The sequence below is a fragment of the Chaetura pelagica genome, unplaced genomic scaffold, assembly GCF_000747805.2.
Source record: "Chaetura pelagica isolate M959 unplaced genomic scaffold, ChaPel_1.0 scaffold575, whole genome shotgun sequence".
NCBI lineage: Eukaryota > Metazoa > Chordata > Aves > Apodiformes > Apodidae > Chaetura > Chaetura pelagica.
The window spans coordinates 255,685-269,193 of record NW_009953200.1 but is presented as its reverse complement, the minus strand read 5'-3'; positions in this window follow the sequence as shown (position 1 = coordinate 269,193).

The window sequence follows — 13,509 nt, the reverse complement described above, 5'->3', positions numbered from 1 at the left end:
CCCCTCCCCCACCATTTCTTTTCCTTTCTTTTGCAGTTGCAAATGTTTTGAGAATTCATCATCTTCCCAGCTTCATGGCAAGACCCTCGTGACCCAGCTGTGAGTCACGATTCCCAGCTGGATGCCTCTGAAGAGAGACAAGAAGCTCAGATGTGCCCCTGATCTCCCAGCACAAGCCAGGAACATCTGTCTGCTCTTTCCTTTTCTTCAGACGGTCCCAAGGAGGAGGGAGGCAGGCAAGCAGAAATATGAAAGGCAAAGAATCAACTGGCCATGTTGCATTAGCCAACTTAAATAACTCTTCTTGGCTGTGGAAACAGTTTTCCCATCCAAAGGCACTATTTTCCTTTTTTTTTTTTTTTTCTTTCCTTTTTTAAATAATAATAACAACAACAATAATAATAATAAGTTATTATTTACCCAAATGGGAACAGTTAATTTCCACTTTTGGGCAGGTTTCTTGGCCACAGGCCAGCACTCTCCATTGCCTCTCACCCACCACTTCCCAATGCCTCCCCCAGCTGACCTCACAAAGAGCCTCAGGGACCAACTTTACTGAATAGCAAAAATCAGAATATGCAAATCAAGCTTGGATTATTCCAGATATAATCACATCCCTACACTATTGCCTGTGCCCAGCTTCCTGCCCTACTGCTCCGAGTGCTTCAGTGATGTCTAAAGCTGTTGAGCTGAAGCACTCGAGGATGGCTCTGAAGAAGGAAGAGAATTCACCTGCAGGCTGCTTCTCCAGACACTTTTTCTCATCCTCCACGAGACAGTTGATATTCCTCCAGATTTCACTGTTATTATTTGGGTGTCTCTACTTCAGAGCGAAGGGCAGACAAATGCCTCGCTCAGCCTCTTCAGTCCACTCCAGTTCTATTTTAGTTTGAGAAGCCTTTGCTACTTCCATAGATAGGAGCAATTCATGCCAATAACTCAATCTTTCTGTAAAGTTAAGCATCTCAGGCTGAAAAAGTAAGTCAAAGGTAAAGCTGCTTGAACTGAGTCCTGCAGCCAGGCCCAGGTGATAAAAAGTGTACATGCTGGTGGGCACTTCCTTCCAAGGCAAAGTGATGAGGTTTGCTTGGACATTTTAATGCATGAAAGGACACATAATGAGACAGGAAATCTCACCCACCTTGGAATTAAGTAGACAATCTGAAGGCTGAAAACTGTGTAGCCAGTGAGGAAAAGTATGGCATCCTGATGATGGATCTGGAGGGACACTTTCAATTCTGATGTATATCTCATTTTAATTTCTTTATTTTTAATGTTGTATACAGTATTTTGAAGAATACATAATTAGCAAAAACCTGAACTCCATCTTTAAGAAACTCCTCAGTATTTTCCATTAAAAATTTCCATTTTAAATCTGTAAGGAAGAAAAATCCTCCGAAATAGAACAAATTTTGCAGTTTTGCCCAATGTTTAATCTAGTTTTGCACTATGTTTTATATAGTCTGGAAGACTCATTGATTTGCATAGCAACTCTTCTAAGCCCAGAAAAAGCTCTCCCTGTGCCATCCTGGTGCAGCACAAGGTGGAAGAATACAGTGGGCTGAGTAACAAGTGGAAGGGAACTGTCATCTTCAAAAGATGAACAATGAGCAGAGCCTCTCACCACAAAGTCAGTTACCCTTTCCAAGCAATCATCGTACATGCTTTGGAGCCAGATGTTGGCATTGTGATATTGTGATGCTAATGTAAAGGGAAGGTTGTATGTTATATATATGTATATATTTATATGTTGTGGGGATTTTTTAATTGTTGGATTTCCAAGGGTTAAGTTGGATAGTTACAATGTAGTTGAAAGAAGAGAGCTACATCCCCAGAAATACTAATGTTCTTGTTTCCTGTTTGGTTCAAACTCAGGCTTTTCTCTCTGGACCAAGCATGGAATGGAAAGCCCACAGCAGACCTCAAGAGTATTTGATTCTGGGTAAAGTGCCACTTCAGCTGATCTTTCAAAAACATCCAAGCATCTTTTCAGCTGTTTCAGCCATGCAGCCTATATCTGTTTTTTTCTTGACAAAGGCATGCTAGTAATGAAATAATTTAGTAAGTAAAATTCAGGTGACTGTGGTTTAGGAAAACATAGTATAGATCCTTTTTTTATCTCTTGTATAACACATTTAAATCTGGTTCTGGTCCCTACTGACCAAAACTCCTGCTGACTCCTTGCTGGGCTATGCAGATCGAGCTGTGACTCTCAACTTCACTCCTAAGCTGGTTTGTGTCCCCTTCCCCAGTGCCAAAACAACCCCTTTCCCTCTGTGTTTTCCTGTTAGCAATACTGGTACAGAGGCCAAGGACCAACAACCTTTCTCTTAAACCTAAAAGCCTCTGCTCCAGTAAGGGAGAAAGAAAATGACTGAGAAAACTTTTGCTATTGTTCAGTTTTTAGTCATAGGGGAAAAGAGGCTGCCAAGCCTGCAGCCCAGCAGCCTGGAATCTGTGTAAATATGGGCAGGAAAGGGAGAAAGAAAGAACTTCTAAAAATTATACTTCTTGTTAAATACCTTTAGAATGTATGTGATTCACTTAAGCTAATCTTTGATAACTCTATCAGCTGTTGCACTCACCCAGCAACGTTCCTTATGGATCCAGTTGGACAAGCTAATTTACTTTTATCATAACACTTGAGAAATAATTGTCTTACCTCTCTTAGGACATGCTACAGGGTTTAGTCTCCCTTTGCTATCTAAGTAGTTATATTCATAAATCCTGATGCATTGAGAGTAGAATAGACTTTCTATGCCTAACAATTTCTTAGGATTTCTAAGCTATTATCTCTAAATCCTAATTAAACATTATTAAAAATAATGTGGCCTTTTTAGAGTTTGAGATACAGCAACATGATAAGATATGATGTGAAAGTCCCAAGTATCATATAATTTTGCTGCCTTACTTCTCTTTTATTAGAGAATTCTAACATAATACTGCATTTTCATTCCAAGTGACAGGATTCAGTGGTATATATTTTGCAAACTGCCAAAACAGAGTCATAGGATTTAGTTTTCTAATAATCAACAACCGCATAACATGCCTGTACATGTCAGAAACTGAAGAGAGCAAATTTATACAGAGCAACATGTATTTTGTGGATAGTGATAACCCATCCACATCTAATTTAATCAAATATTTAAAGAGGTAATAATTGATTTTTAAAGCATTGAAGTGAACCATAACTAGCAAGAAATGCTATTGTTTATTTTTAATGCCAGAACTGTATTCCTGATGCATTTTTAATATTTCATTAAGGCAGTAAGTTCATACTGTATTTTTTCAAGTTGTTTTATATCTCACTGATACTTATTTTTTTTTTTTTCCTCAATGAAGGTGAAATGTTGTAGGCAAACTTAAAGCTTGAACTGATACATTCTTTGAGGATCTTCTGTCATAACTAATTAAACACAACCAGAAGTCTTTTTAAACAAGCTAAGACAGGGCACCTGGTTGGGAGCTAGGTAAGTGCTGCTTCTTTTGGAATGTAAATGTCCCCTCTCCAACACACACTACTTTCTGTCCTCTCTTTTGAGTTATTATTCATCATTTCTACTATTTTTGGAGAGGTATTTGCAGGAAAGATTTGAAAGCCCACAACTCCCTGTGCCTTTCAAACCTATGAACTGCTCTGTCTTGGTCTTTTGTTTTGTTTTGTTTTGATGAAGTGTCTCTCACATTTTGAGCCTTTTTATACTCCAAACTGTGGAAGCCTGTTTATTGCACTCCAGTCCTAGTTAAAGGTGTGAACTACCAAAGTGGAAGGGGGCACATGCACATTAACACTGCTGTGGAAAACAGTGCTTGACAGATGGGTGCATGTTAAATGGATGTTTGAAGAAAGGTGTTTGCAATAAAAATCTTGAGTAGAGCATCTGAAGAAGACCACACACAATTTTAGTTCTGTAATATATAAGGGTCAAGCTTGTTATAGTCCCTGTGCGTTTTACTGTCAGACTTTTCTTCTTAACAGAGGAACATGAAGCATCAGGGTTCAAATGTCATATAGAAATACATACATTTGAATGCGTCCATGCACACGTTCATATTTGATTCTTCAGAGTAATATTTCATATATTAAGGTTTTTGCAGTTATTTTAAAGACTGATTATTGCCAAGAGTCCACTCTGGAGCATGAGCATCTGAGAGACTGTGGTATGAATTGTCAGTTCATTCAGTGGATATCAAAATGGCCCAAGGATGAGATGCCTTTTTCCAGATTCAGTCACCAGTTCTTGATCTTTATGAGATTAAGGAGAGGCTCTTAATATCACCTAGTTTTAGAACTGGGAGTTTGATGTGCAGATCTTCCCTTGTTTGTGAAAAACTGCTTCTGAACGACTTTAAGACCTGATGTATTTAAATCCTGGATGAGAATCATAGAACAGTTTGGGTTAAAAGGGACCTTAAAGATCATCTAGACCCAACTGCCCTGGCAGGGACATCTCCCACTAGACCAGGTTGCTCCAACCCCCATCCAGCTTGGCTGGTTTGCATTCAGGGTTAGGTCCTTTTTTTTCTTTTCTACCACTTCCCCCTTCCCCCCACACTCCCTATAAACAGTTGATAACTGGATTTTTCTTTCCCATTCCTAGACCTCTCCGAGCCTAGAGTGCAAGGAACTAGACTGGTTGCATGGCAGAAAAGAAGAGCTTTGGACAAGAAGATCATTCATTTGGCACTAAGCTGATGAAGCCCTGAGCTGTTCCCTTACAGGTAACAGGACTTTCCAGGCCAAGCACTGTATTTTTTGCTCTTTCCCCCGAATTCTTCTTGGTCAACCATCTCCTGCCTCCACAGGAAACTTTTTCACACCCTTGCTCTTCTGAATTATTATTATTTTTATCTAGGGATTATCTTTTTTCCCTCCCCAACTCCATAATTGCTATTTCTATTTGCTGCTTTGCATTTTTCAAATACCTAGTCCAGGAATCCTTCAACCCAAGATTAGCAAGAAAAAGAAAACCTACATGAATATCTACATGTAGTTTGCAATTTATGGCTTCAAATTTGTTTGCATAAGTTTGCAACTAGGAAAGGATGTGTGAGAAGACATCACAGGCAGAGAATGCACCTTAACTGCCAGGTAATTTATATGCCTTAACTAGTTTGCTGAACTTTATGGAGACCTCCTTATACGTGGTCCTTGTGCTATGACAATAGTTTGTTTATAGCTTCTTAAAATGTCCTGCCTTGATGGAAAGGAGGGCAAATTCATCCTTCATAAATAACATTTGACTTCCAAAGGAGCATTTGGAGCCACAAAACTGGAATATGATCGTTCACACTCACTGTTCAAATGGTTCAAAACCCCTCTCTTCTCCCCCAGGCCCAGCTCCAGCAAGCACTTACACACATGCTTAACTTTATGCACACGAGTAATCCCATTGATTTAATGGGATTATTCCCATATGTGTAGTTACACACACAGAAGTGTTTGCAGGATTGGGGTCTATTTCTTTCGCAACAATTTGAAACCCATGGAAGAAAATACTGTTTGCAAGTTAGATATTATTTAATGGCCATGCATTAAGCCTGAATATTTCTGCTAGAATCAATGGGTTTGTGCCAGTTTGTACTGGCTGAGAAGCTGGCCTCTGCCATGTAGTGTACATTCTCTAGAAGCAACACATTTGTGGCTATCACAGCAGAGAAAGGGGAATGGAAATCTATTTAGAAGGTAAAAATATCAGACAAAATCCTCCATACCTTAGAGGCTGCTGTATTCCAAATCTTGATTTATATCTTGAATTGCATTTAGAAAATGTTCAGCCATGTATAAGATTTGTTCCTAAGTAATGTAGTAATTCAGTTCTTTTAGCTATGTAGGTTTACCTTTTAAATGTACAAATACAGAAATCAATAGGCACACAGATATATAGGAGAAAAGTATTTCCAAGCATCAGAAAACTATATAGATGCTTGCATGCATGCACAGGAGGAGGACATGCACAAAAAACTCCAACCAACTCTGGTATAAATAACTGAACTTTAAGTTGTCTCTGACTTAGACAGTTTACTTTTAATCTGAAATTCTGCAGCAAAGATATTTTTTAAAAATTTAAGGCAAATAACCATCTGCCATAAATGATAGAAATGGCACATAAATAAAATAGTACTTCTAGTATTCTGATGGAAATCACACACCAAATGTATCCATGGTCTAGACAGCAGGAACACGTTCAGATGTCAGGAACAAAAAGAGACAGGGGTTGGTTTGGCTAGGACGTGGTTAGCTCTGTGTGGTGTATCTTGTTGGCTGCCCTGAGTAACAACATTATTAAGCAATTTGGGCTGGAGTATTATTATGTCCCATGAAGAATTGAAGGAAGATCTTGACTTGAGCATGTTGCAAGAGGAGTCATGCTGTGCCATTTGGTATAAAACCATCATCAGTCTTATGCCACTGGCACATTCAAACACCTAATGGGATACGCTGGGCAACAGTGCTCAAGGTTTTATATAAGGCAACAGCTGCTTTGGTCAGGCAGTTAATTAAATGTGTTAATTTTCCATACACCCAACAGTAGTGACAACAGAGCAGAGTGGGATTTTATGACATTTCAGGGTTCCCTTATGTGATCACAACGATGGATGGCACCCACATCAGCTCTCACAGCCTTCACTGCACGGCGCTGCCTTTCACTTTGGAAACGGCTTCAGTCTTTGACTCTACAAATAGCACAATGCTTGGGTACCACATCCCAAATATTGCCAGTTGTCCCAACTCCAGTCTTGAAAAGCTGTTTGGGCTTATTCCCACACTCATGTTGGTGCAGTCAGAAGATGCAGCAATCCATTTACAAGGCAAAAGAACTTTTTAATTTTCTCCCTCCTGTCTTACGTTCCTTATTAGAAACGTTTAATGAGCAGATACACAGAGTGGGAATAAGATGGTATGATATTTTTGAATAAATAGATATTCCTCAGATGGAGTTACATAAAATTATTTCCTTGTCCTTGATAGTTTGGCTTGTTGCACAACAGTACAAGATGACAAATTTGACCTTTTCTGAATGTAATACTAACTCAAAATATGTCCAAAAAGGTAAATGGGGAGGATTCATGAAAAGGACTAGAAGAACGTATTTAGAAGTAATAGACTAACAACTGCACAGACTGAATAGTATAAATGAACTGAACAAGTTTCCTCCCTATGGAATGGATAATACTGTGTTAAAAAAAAAAAAAAAAAAAAAAAAAAAAAAGAGAAGTGTAAAACACTAAGGCACATAAGGACTGACCAAAAATGAGTCACACTCCCACACGTTTGGCTCACCATTTGAAATATTTGTTTTTAGTTGATTGGGTAGCCACTAAAAGTACATGGTAAACTTTGTTTGAATTTGATCTGTCACTTCTTTTGATGGGTGAAAATGATTTTATGACATATGTCACATTGTGTCACATCATTCAAAACACGTTAAGTCATGCTCTATTCCATCATTTCTGAAGGCAATAATGCTATTCAACATGACGTGACATGACAAGATATAACACAACTCACAGCTGAAAAAATAAAGGGAAAGTTTTGTAGGTGTGACACAGAGTCCCAAAATTACACTATAGTGAAACTTTAGAAGATGTGAGGAGTTAAGTTTTCAAAATGTTTCAGTTGATTGACATGTCTCAAGGGTGATGGGCTCCAAGTTACACCATGTAGAGAGGCAGTGAGTAGGTACTATGATCATGATAAGAGTTTGTCATTAACTTCGGTGCTAAAACTAAGCTCTTCAAGAAAAACTTGCTGGAAAGATGTCTTATGCCTGCAGTGTGACTAGACCTGCCTCTGTGTATCTGCAGGTGTTTTACAGCATTTGATATTCCTGAAACCTCAGGAGATGTCCTAAGCATCAGCCACTACAAGCAGCAAGGCTTCTTCTGGATGTGGTCTTCTAGAATGTTTAAAATGAAGTTGGTTTCAATCTTTATGAGCCCTATGCTCTATTTCCTGAAGATTAACTCTTTTTTTCTGCCTTTTGACTATCAGGAGTACAGTGTTTGAAAATCTTTATTTGTATGGATTGCAGTGAAGCTGTGCCTGTTTGTACACACAAAGGACCTTGGCTAGATTGTCGATGGACTCATCTCCACTTAAAAGCAGACTTTTAAAATCCTTTAAAACACTTGGAAATTATACCCAGTGAATATGATACAGCTTTGGTAGGACAAGCAGAATCAGAATACCCCAAAGGCACAGGCTGAGCAATCAGGGCTCTGCTACTTGTGTTAAGGGGCAAGGAGGCCCAAGGACAACAGCCACCACCATTTAGATGTGCTTCTAACCACATCATAATAAATGAGGCCACCAAGGATGACACTATTACATTAGTGAATCCTGACAGAATGTCCAAAAGCCAACTTGTGGATGTTGAGCCAACCAGAAAGATGGAGACAGTCTTCTGTATTTACACACAACTCTTTTTTTTCAGAATTTCATGTTAAATGAGCTTCTTGCATACCCTCTGCTGTTACTTAGGCCTGATTTTCCCCTGTTAATTTTCTTGTAAAGAATCCTTTGTGTCGGCAGTTTCCCTTATGCACTAAGGCAGCTGAGAACTGAGCTGAGTAACACCCATCTCCTTTTCTTTGGTGACACTTTCCCACCAGGAAAACAGAACAAAACAACACAAAAAAAAAAAACCTCAAACCAAACAACACCCTGCAATTCTCTACCTTTCTTAAAATGTTGTCAAGTAATTTACGGACTGAGTATCTTGACATTCTTCCACTTTTGCTGCATATACTAAAGAGAAACTTGTGCAAGTTCTCACTTTATTACCACACCTGTTAGAAATCACTGCTACAACTTAGGTGTGAAAAAAAATGTGGCTGCACTATCCCTGGTAAGAAATCCCACAGTAAGAAATACACGTCGACCTGCCTCGACGGAAGCGCATCACCGCTGCTATAAACCAGACACGACTACTTTGGTGCCATTCACTGTTACTCTACGTTGACAAGTTCCCATTTAATTTACTACATATGGTTCCACGTCTCCATAGCTACTCTCGTGAATTCATTATTCATTAAAGAAGTGATGAATTTACTCAAATATTGCAGCCACATGGCCAACACAAATGCATTCTAATATTATTAACACGTTGCCAACTTGCAACTCTTCGAAGTCTGAGTAAATGTTTTGACAAGAAGAGGCAGCAAGAACAAATAAGTAGTAGCAGCCTAGATGAAGTTCAGCCATAGTTCTAACAGCTTTAAAGTCTTAACAGTGTTTTCACTGGGGCAGTACCAGATAAATTGCTCTTATGTGTGCATACAAGAGACTAAAATTCCTTTGAAAGTTTATAATTTCTCATGGGAAAACACAACATAAAAGTTACTTTTGCTCATAGAAAAACAACACCATATTTCCCTGTCAACCTTTGCTGTTGGGAATTTCAAACTTTTTGCATTTTTTCCCTGTGATTCTCTGGCGACCCAAGAGACAGACGTTTACAACATAATTTACTTGCAGTGTGTCTCTGTAAATCATTGTAATGCTTTCTATGGCTAGTGAAGAAGAAAAGAAAAAAGCAGGCCTCTCAAGTTGGACAAACCACGTCCCAAGACTTCAATAGCAAAGAGAAACCCCCTCCATTTCAGGAGGGCAACACCGACATGGAGCAATACACAAAAGAAATGTATTTTACAAGGGGTTTATGTGAATATTTGTATTTAGGGGTTGTGCTGTTTATTGGGAAATATTTATTGAACTGTTTTTACTTGCAGTAAAATATACAGCACGTGTACAGCAGATAAATGTGTCTTGGTGGCAGGCTGCTGGGCATGAAGGGACAAACACTGCCATTTCATTCTTGGAGAAAACAGTACTTTTATTTCTTTGTGACTGTTCCCAAGGCCTGTTGTTGTCAGTGTTGCTTTTACAGGCTTAATGGTGTTGTCTCGGATTAAGTGCTTAAAGCACAGCCTGCCATTAAAAAAAAAAAAAAGAGCAAGCTGGAAACCTGTAGAGCCCTTCAGCCTCACTTTTTGAGACCACTGCTAATATCAAGGCTCATTCAGTTTTACATTAGAACTTGATGACTTGCACATTGGTTGAACCTTCACCTTTTACAACCTTAATGGGGATTTATTAGCTATTTCACAGTGTGTAAATTTGAATCTAGGTCAGATGAGGAAGAAAAATAGGGCAAATCTGGGCCTTAAGTATAACCTGCATATAATATATCAGGGTAAAAAAAAAGGTGCAAAATTAAACAGATGATTAAAAGTGTCTAGAGCAGTCAGAGTTTGAAAAAAGAGCATGATAAATTAGGGGTGTATGTAGGGCTGGTTTAATTTTTTTTTTTTTTGAGTTCAACTTCAGGTGACTGGTGAAAGTCTGGTTTCCACACAAATACAGCAGATTAAGGAGTTAAAGTAGCTTGTTAACCTGTTTCTGCTAACTGCTCGTGAGAGGAAATGTAACACAGGTGGGCTTGATATTCACAAGATTAAAGCTTTTGTCTCCCATCAAAAGTTCACCCACATTAAAGCCGTTTTAATGAGGTATTGGAAGATAATGAATGTAAGCCTCTAATTCACTGCAGAAGAGACAGCCTGACCTTGCTTTGACCCCGCTGCAGCCAGGTATGTAAACCAACATATTAGTCACACTTGGACCAAAAAAGATGTGTGAGGAAATAGCCACTATCTGCTGCCCTTCTCAGCCACTAAAAATCTCTCTCATTCAGGTGCCTCAACTTTTCTGCTTGCCACCTTGGAAGTTTGAAGTTAGAGGTTCCCTGCATGATGATACCCAATCCCTTACCATCTCTTTCAAAAAGACTACACAGGATGGGAGGGGGAACCCATGATAAGGAAGGTTTTTTACAGCATGTGTGCATGGAGAATGAGTAGGGGAAAAAAAATGGGTAGGAATTAATGTTATTGCTCAGTTACCACTCATCCTGATACTTAGTCATGTTCAGAAAGTCAATAGCTGGAGTGAGTAAAGGTTGGAAAGGTCTTTCTGCTTCATCTAGTTTTGTCCTTGCTTTGATGGATCCACCCTCCCACTAAGCTAAGGTGCACTGCCTCTTTAGCTCTTCTGAATAGAATAAACTCCAAATAAAAAGAAATCTCCTGAAAGGTTCTCCAAACCAGATTTATTTTGGCATGCATAAGCAGGAAACTATGTACTGTAGCAAGTTTTAAATACTGTATTTGGACACTAATTCTCAACTGCCGTCATCAGTTTGCTGACAGCCATCTGCTTGGACCCTGCTCCTTCCTCCCGTTCAGCACCATTGAAGTAAAATATTGACAGAAACAACTTCTGCAGCAAAAGTGGAAAAGTTAATAACTTAAGTCACACAGGATTTTTTTTTCTCTAATGTTCTGGAGCTCTCCTACAATTTTGTTTTACTCATGCCTTAAATTAGAAGTGTCCCACCCGGCTTAAAAATAGGAGGTTGTGTAGCAAGCTATCTTTAGATGACACAGGTTACTGGGCAGAAATGTATACCTCTAAGTGCCTGTGGGATAGCTCATGTCAATTCATGGTAATGAGCAATACCTGTGCTCCTGGAGGGGCTGTGCTGTTGGTCATCACAGTAAGGTTGTCACTCCAGCTGCCGAAAGCTGCAATGGCACGTGCAGAAGAATGATGTAATGCAGCTTTACCTGCAGAAACGTTTTCAGCATATAGAATCACACAATCATTAAATCCCAGACTGGTTCTGGTGTAAAGGGATCTTAAAGATCATCTAGTTCCAATCCCCTCCTACTAGACCTGGTTGCCCCCAGCCCCATTCAACCTACCTTTCAACACTTCCAGGGATGGGGCTTCCACAACTTCCCTGGGCACCCTGTTCCAGTGTCTCACCACCCTCACACTGAAGAATTTCCTCCCAATGTCTAAAATTGCCTCCTAATGACTAATGTACAGAGTCTGTGGAAGCCTTTGTGTTGTGCTTGCTCCAGCTCAGTGCTCTCAGGGGTGCCTTGGCACTTCCAGAAAGACCCTGAGCACCCTTGGACTGAGGTGTTTTGGTTTTTTCTTGTTCAGTACATGGCTTTTGATGTTCCCACCTTAATGAGTTCGAGCTGCTCCAGTTCAGCACAGGGCAAGCTCTACCACCTTCAGCTCTTTGCGTGAAATGTCATTAAAGCTCTTGCACAGGTCACAGAGCAATGCACAATAGAAGATTTTGCCACTAATTATTTCAAAAAGAAAAGTGAACATGTGCTCTCACACACACACACACACACACATCCAGATATACATTCATATAAATAATTTATTTATCATACTTATTTATAATACATGAATCTTTTATATTTTATGGTGATCCCATTGCTGTTTGCAGATTTACATCTCTTATTAAATTCCCCATGCAACAAAAACACCACACTATGGAAATCTATAGCCCTTACAAACTGATTCAAGTCTTGTACTCCAAGTGGTCTCACTGTCTGCAATATTCTTTTCTAAATTGTGCCATTACATCCCACAAATTGACTTGCAATGAAAGGTAATATCTTTTTGTTCTCTTACAGCTTTCTGGGAGAAAGGAAGAATCTGTCCCATAAAGAACAGCACAACAGTTTCAGAGCCGAACTCACTACCACATACATCTGTGTCTGCTGTTCTGCAGATACAGACACAGCCAACCTCAAGTCAGCCCTGTGAGAAGATGGGGATGTTTACTATGTTGAAAAGATCAGCAGTAGATTTAGTGGAGAAAGTGGAGCCTTTGGGCATATGAAAAACATTTCTAAAAAGTCTCGTTTCCAGGCAGAAAATTTGACTAGTGATGCAGAGAGCACAGCACAAGCTAAAAATTGTTTGTGTGTGAAGACAATGCCTCATTGTCAAACCCAACGATAGGAAATAGGAACTTTTTTTTTTTTTTTTGAGAAATGTTTTCAATATTTAACCTGTTTTTTTTTTCTGCCCATAGGACAAAAATAACTAAATCTGTTCCATCACCAGGAGAGAGCAAATTGACTCCCACTGCTCGCACGGCCCCGCAGGTTGGTGTGCAGGGGAGGGAGGTGAGCAGCCTCCTCTGCCTTCCTGCTAGTTTCTGCCATCTTTGTTGTCTCTGCTAGCTCCTTCACTTTGAGCTCATCCCCCCAAAACTTTCTGAAATCCCCTGTGACAGCCGTCCTTGTTCTCCTCTCTCCAAAGACCCTGCAGCTCTCAGGTACTGACCCACGTAGCTGGAAATCCATGCATGGCACAACCCCAAGCACAAAAGCAACTGTTTTCTTCCTTAAGTAGTTCTTAAGAGTGAAAGGTAAGAGTTCACTGAGGAAATACAAGTTATTTTAAACAGCCTGCCACTTGTGTGGTGAGGATGGCTTACCAGCCTTAGTGGTCTACCTTGCAGGTTCTCTTTTATGGTCTGTAGTGGAGGTGCTGAGGCATCCTCAGAAAGCCACAGGCATAAACCACATAAAGAGATTAAAGATGTGATGGGGAGAGGCAGGAGGAAGTGCTCCTAATTCATTTTTTCTTGTGCATGTTCTTCTGAAGGTACAGCCATCAGGGTCTCC